Here is a 6,000-nt window from a genome sequence, read left to right on the forward strand (position 1 = left end):
ATTGGCATGTGGCCATGTCAGGATATTGCACGCACCTGGACACCCGGGGTTTATTATTCAGGGCATTATTCAGCCCGTCATATGTTATAAAGACCGAATACCTAGGGAGTGTTCGGCGTCGCGAGTTTGGCCTTATATGCATCAGCTCCGAATCATGTCTTTGGTCAAATGTTGGGTTTGCCCGGCTCCCATGTTTTGGTACCTTGCGTTCCGCTATATCGGCTAAGGTAGCACTGGGAGAACTACTGCGATTGTGACCTGGTTCATCCGGATGAGCAGCTCAGTAGAGAAAGCCGAAAACTGACTGTCAAGATATAGCGCGAGACTGGTCAACCACTCGATGACTCAGCGGAATCTTCGGGATTCCTCCGCATTAACGAAGGGTCGTTTCCCGGTCATGTTCGTACGCGCCCCGTATTCGGACGAGCGCAGAAGTACCAGGGGCTATATAGTAGCCCCACCGTCAAACTCCTATGGCTAAGTGAAAGTGTTAAAGCAATATAGTCCGATTGCCTCGTTCGCTGCGCTACCACCTCCTTAATGGACCAAGACGTTGGATCAAGTGTGAATACACATTTTTTGGCGAACACCCCCGCATCATATGCGTGGGGGCAGAAGCCGACGACTGCAAACTTTCAGGTTATATACATATATAGATAAATGGCCACACAGGAGGCATCATAATACTTTCAGGCAAAAGTATAAATACAGCCTTGACAACTCAATAAAACATTGTTCTTACAATGGGAGTACATGTCACTAGAACATACTATTCTTTGAGCACTGAGCCTCTATTGAACGAGCGCCTTTAAGAACTTCTTCAAAGTAGTGCTCGGCAGCCACTCGGCCCACGGCCGATCCCTGTGTTGCAACAGTGGCGGCCTCCATCTCTGCCCAATATGTCTTGACACGGGCAAAGGCCATCCGTGTACCCTCTATGCACGCCAACCTCTTCATAGCGTCGATGTGCGGCACAACACCAAGGAATTGTTGCACTAAACTAAAGTAACTATTCGACCTTGGCCCTCCCGGCCACAGATGATCCACAACAGACCTCATGGCTAGTCCGGACAACCTATGGAGCTCGGCCCACTCGGCCATTCGCTCATTCAACAGCAGCGGACGCATTGGAGCATGGAACTGTGACCAGAACAACTTTTCCACTTCGCGATCTTTTTGATCCTTGAAGTACTCGGCCGCATCAGCAGCACTTGTCGCCAAATCCACGTAGGCGTCTGCTGAACTCCATAGTTGATTGAGAGGAGCATACTTCGGATCTCCGAACTTAGTCCGCAGCAAGAAGGGCTTCCTAGCCACGATATCCGCAGCTTGATGCAACTCCTCCTTCGCCGCTCTGATTTTAGAGCGGGCTTCCTTGGCTGCTACCATGGCCTTTTCCAGGTCCGTCGCCCTCGCTCGGCTTTCTTTATCAAGAAGCTGGTAATGGTCAGCGGCATCTTTCAACTCAATGGCCATCTTGGCTATCCTTTCCTTGCTCTGGAGATGCGCGGACTGTTCGGCCCTCAGCTCTTTGACCGCCTTCAGAGCGGCCGCATCGCTATTCCTTGCTTGTTCTTTGGCTTGGGAAAGCTCCGCTCGAAGGGTCTCCATGGTGGCAGCTCCATCCGCAGTCACAACATAGTAAATATACTGGCATCATGCTCCTCTTACTTTACGTTGATCACCAGAGAAATCGCTTACCCTGTGCCTCGTCAAGCCGCTTGTTGACAAGCACGATGTCGGCATTTGCCGCATCAAGTTGCCGCTTTAGCTCGGCAAACCCATCAGTCCGGCTAGCCACCGGAGCTTCAGCCACCTACACATAAAGGCGGTCTGGTTATTACTTGGGACTATGATCCTTTGTTTGCCGCCATTTTCGACGACAACCAGAGTCTCAGGGGTTACTATCTGCATAGGGCACACCTAGCATGTGTGGTACCGTCAAAAACATACGCTATGTCACGTACCTCAAAGCCTTTCAGCAGACTCATAAAAGCGTCATGCAATCCGCTTTCAGCGGATGAAATCCTTTCAACTATAGTACTCATTAGCGTACGATGCGCTTCTGAGATGGCCGCTTGCTCCAGAAGATCCTTCAGTGCGTCCGACCACACACTATATGGTTCCGGGCTCTTTATGTTTCTCTCTTTAGGAGCCAAATACTGAGGACTCCGGGTGGCCAAGGGATTACCCCCTGGCCTTGGCGGATCAGGAGAAACCCTCCGCGATGACACTTCTGGGTCGCCCGCCTCATAAGGCGGGGTGGCAGGGGGAGGTGTTTCGCTCTCCATCATCTCCAGAAGAAGATCCCCCAAAGATGAACTCTGTTGAGAAGGGCTACGATCCGAACTACAAGATATAAGCTTCGGTTATTGTCTTCAGAAGTAAGGTAGGATAGTTACACTACGAAGTACTTTTTGATTACTTACAGCTTGGTAGAGGGCTGATTCCCTTGCGTACACTGTGCGGCAGGGGTACCCCCCAGGGTAGGACCCTCTGGCGAAGATTTCTTCCCTCGTTTGGAAACCTCTGTTTCCGGATCTTCAGAGGTGGTCCTCTTCCTTCCTCGGGGAGAGGGGATGTTAGATTCTTCTGCCTGGTTGTCCTCCTTCGCGGAGGCGCTCGTTCCCCCGGTTGGGATGAGTAGTGAGTGAGGCTGGCTTCCGGCCTCTTTATTCCCCCCTTCATCTTCCTTCGAGGGCCCCTGATAAGGCGCCGACTCCAGCATTCTGTCTAGTACTGGATTGGCCAAGCCCTCGGGAAGGGGGGGGGACACCTGATCATCTTCGCCTTTGTTATCCAGTACTGGTCAAAAAGTGACTTTTCAGCATGATGTTGTGATAAATAAGAGAAACAGTGTGTTCGGCCATGGGATTACTTACTTGGGTATCCGGGCGATTACAGCTCAGACCCACATCCTCGATGGTGTTCGTACACTTTATTTGTGATCCAAAGAACAACTTGTACATCTCCTCGAGCGTCATGCCGAGGAAGTGCTGAATGATTCACGGTCCCTCCGGGTTGAACTCCCACAGATGGAGAGGTCTACATTTGCAAGGCGGGACCTGACGAACTAGCATGACCTGCATCACCGTGACCAGTTTGACGTCTCTCTCAATGAGATCTCGGATGCGACTCTGCAATATCGGCACATCCTTTACTGGACCCCAGTTTAGCCCCTCGCTGATCCATGACGTCAGTTGTGGTGGGGGGCCCGAGCGAAAGGCAGGGATGGCTGCCCACTTGGCACTTCGGGGAGCTGTGATATAAAACCACTCCCGCTGCCACAAACTAGATACCTCTGGGAAGGAACCCTCTGGCCATGGAGCATTAGTGCTTTTGCTTATTACGGCACCTCCGCACTCTATGTGCCGCCCCTCGATCATCTTCGGCTTCACACTGAAGGTCTTGAGCCACAGGCCGAAGTGAGGGGTAACACGGAGGAAGGCCTCACATACGACGATGAACGACGAGATGTGAAGGAGGGAATCCGGGGCCAGATCGTGTAAATCCAGCCCATAGTAGAACATGAGTCCCCTAACAAAGGGATCTAGAGCTAGGCCTAGTCCTCGGAGGAAGTGAGAGACGAACACAACATTCTCGTTGGGTTCGGGAGTGGGGATGACCTGCCCTCGGGCAGGCAGCCTGTGCGAAATTTTGGCGGTCAGATATCTGGCCTCTCTCAGCTTCTTGATGTCCTCCTCTATGACAGAGGAAGGCATCCACCGACCTTGGAGGTTGGATTAGGACATGGTTTAAGGTCCGAAGCGCCCGACCTGAGCCTGGGGTGTTGGAACTCGAGGTGGGGGAAGGATTCGATTGAGCGCGAGAGGAAAAAGGGACAGGTCTTGGCCTCCTTATAAAAAAAGGGTGAATATCAAGCGTCCTCCTCACGGCCGTTTTGGGGCTCGCCTAAAATCAAGGAGTCATGCCAACGGGCACGAGTGGGTTACCCACGTCCGTATTGATGAGAATCCCGTAATAAGGGGGACATGATCTCTGCTTCGACAAGACGTGTCAAGAAAACCACCTCGCGATATGCGCGGTGCTGGTTGAGAAAAACGGTTCGAATAAAGACCGGGCCATGATGTAACGTCGTGCTGTCGAAACACGTCAACAGATTAGATTTGTGGAAATATTATTCTCTCTACGATGGTATGTGGAACTTGTTTTGCAGAGCCGGACACTATCCTTGTGTTCAAAATCTTCTATGGAGTATTCGGAGGAGGAACCCGCCTTGCAATGCCGAAGACAATACTGCATGCCGGACTCATTGTCATTGAAGCCTGGTTCAGGGGCTACTGAGGGAGTCTTGGATTAGGGGGTCACTGGACAGCCGGACTATATCCTTTGGCCGGACAGTTGGACTATGAAGATACAAGATTGAAGACTTCGTCCCGTGTGCGGATGGGACTCTCCTTGGCGTGGAAGGCAAGCTAGGCAATACGGATATGTAGATCTCCTCCCTTGTAACCGACTCTATGTAACCCTAGCCCCCTCCGGTGTCTATATAAACCGGAGGGTTTAGTCCATAGGAGAACATGCAATCATACCATAGGCTAGCTTCTAGGGCTTAGCCTCTATGATCCCGTGGTAGATCAACTCTTGTAATACTCATATCATCAAGAACAATCAAGCAGGACGTGGGGTATTACCTCCATCAAGAGGGCCCGAACCTGGGTAAAAATTGTGTCCCCTGCTTCCTGTTACCATCCGCCTTAGACGCATAGTTCAGGACCCCCTACCCGAGATCCGCCGGTTTTGACACCGACAGTCTTCTAAACTGATTTATCTTCAAAATCTTCTGAGAATGCATATGACCTCTTCCCCTTCCCTCGCATCTCTAATGCTGCCACAGGTACATGTCCGTGGGAGAATCCCTTGGTTCTCATAGTTTGCATTCATTTGCAGAGTTCTTACAACATCACATCAATTCTCCCGAAGCTAATTCTTGTCTGACCAGCAGTAGGAAGCCTTTGCACATTCTGAAGCCTTTCAGTCTGAACTTCATGGCAACAGAAAAATCGGTCAGAAAGGGCGGCAGACAGCACTGTGAAAACACTGCTAAGGACCTGCCACCGGATCTCTATGAGTTATACAAGTCAGATCCAGAAGAGACCTATGGAGAACGCAAGAACGAATCCAATGGATTCGAAGACATTGGACAGAGGAATGGTTCAAGTACAGATTTGTCACTGACGAATATGCTGAAAAGAATGCCATCAAGAGCCCCTGGGGAGATATTATATACAAAGGTCTTCAGCCCAAGTCGAAGTCCGAAGCTATTGCTCAAGGCTTCTACCCCTGCATGATTCGTGGACCTCACCCTGCTAATGCCGACCCATCCTCTCTGTTATGGTGTCGTGAAGACAATCTCTTTAAGCGTAACTTCTAGTTTGCCAAAACTTTTGCCAAAGAGAACAAGAAGTCACTAGGGTTAGACTTCAACCTCGGTCCCTCTGCTCCTTGTGCCGACGGCACACACACTACAAAAAAAAGACACATCCGTGACATTTTGGGCCGAACGAATTTTTTTTCTGTCATACATATGACACTTCTATGACGATATTTGTGACAACACCCGGTATCATCATAGATGTGGTGGGCTCCTACTTCTATGACAAAAAATCATGACAGAAAATGGGCTTTTCGTCCTAGGCGGGCCGGAGACGCAGCTGCATGACATTCTTTTGGCCGTCCATGACAGAAAAAACTGTGGTAGAAGCAAGGGCGAGGAAAATTTCGAGGAGTTCCCGGTTACGGTGGGAGGTCGGTGGCCGAGCGATGCGCGTTTCTCTCGCACACGTACGCGCGTGTGTGCGAGGCATTGGCTCTAACTGAACCCAAGTGAGGCGTTGGGCTCTAACTGAACCCGGGCGATTGCACTGCAGGCTACGCGTTACTGAACCCGAGCGATCGATCGATGGTTGTTAACTGAACCTGATTGAGCGATTCCTTCGCTACTGCTGCTAACTGAAGCCGATCGATTGAATGAACAAT

Source organism: Triticum dicoccoides, chromosome 7A, assembly GCF_002162155.2.
Source record: "Triticum dicoccoides isolate Atlit2015 ecotype Zavitan chromosome 7A, WEW_v2.0, whole genome shotgun sequence".
NCBI classification, from domain to species: domain Eukaryota; kingdom Viridiplantae; phylum Streptophyta; class Magnoliopsida; order Poales; family Poaceae; genus Triticum; species Triticum dicoccoides.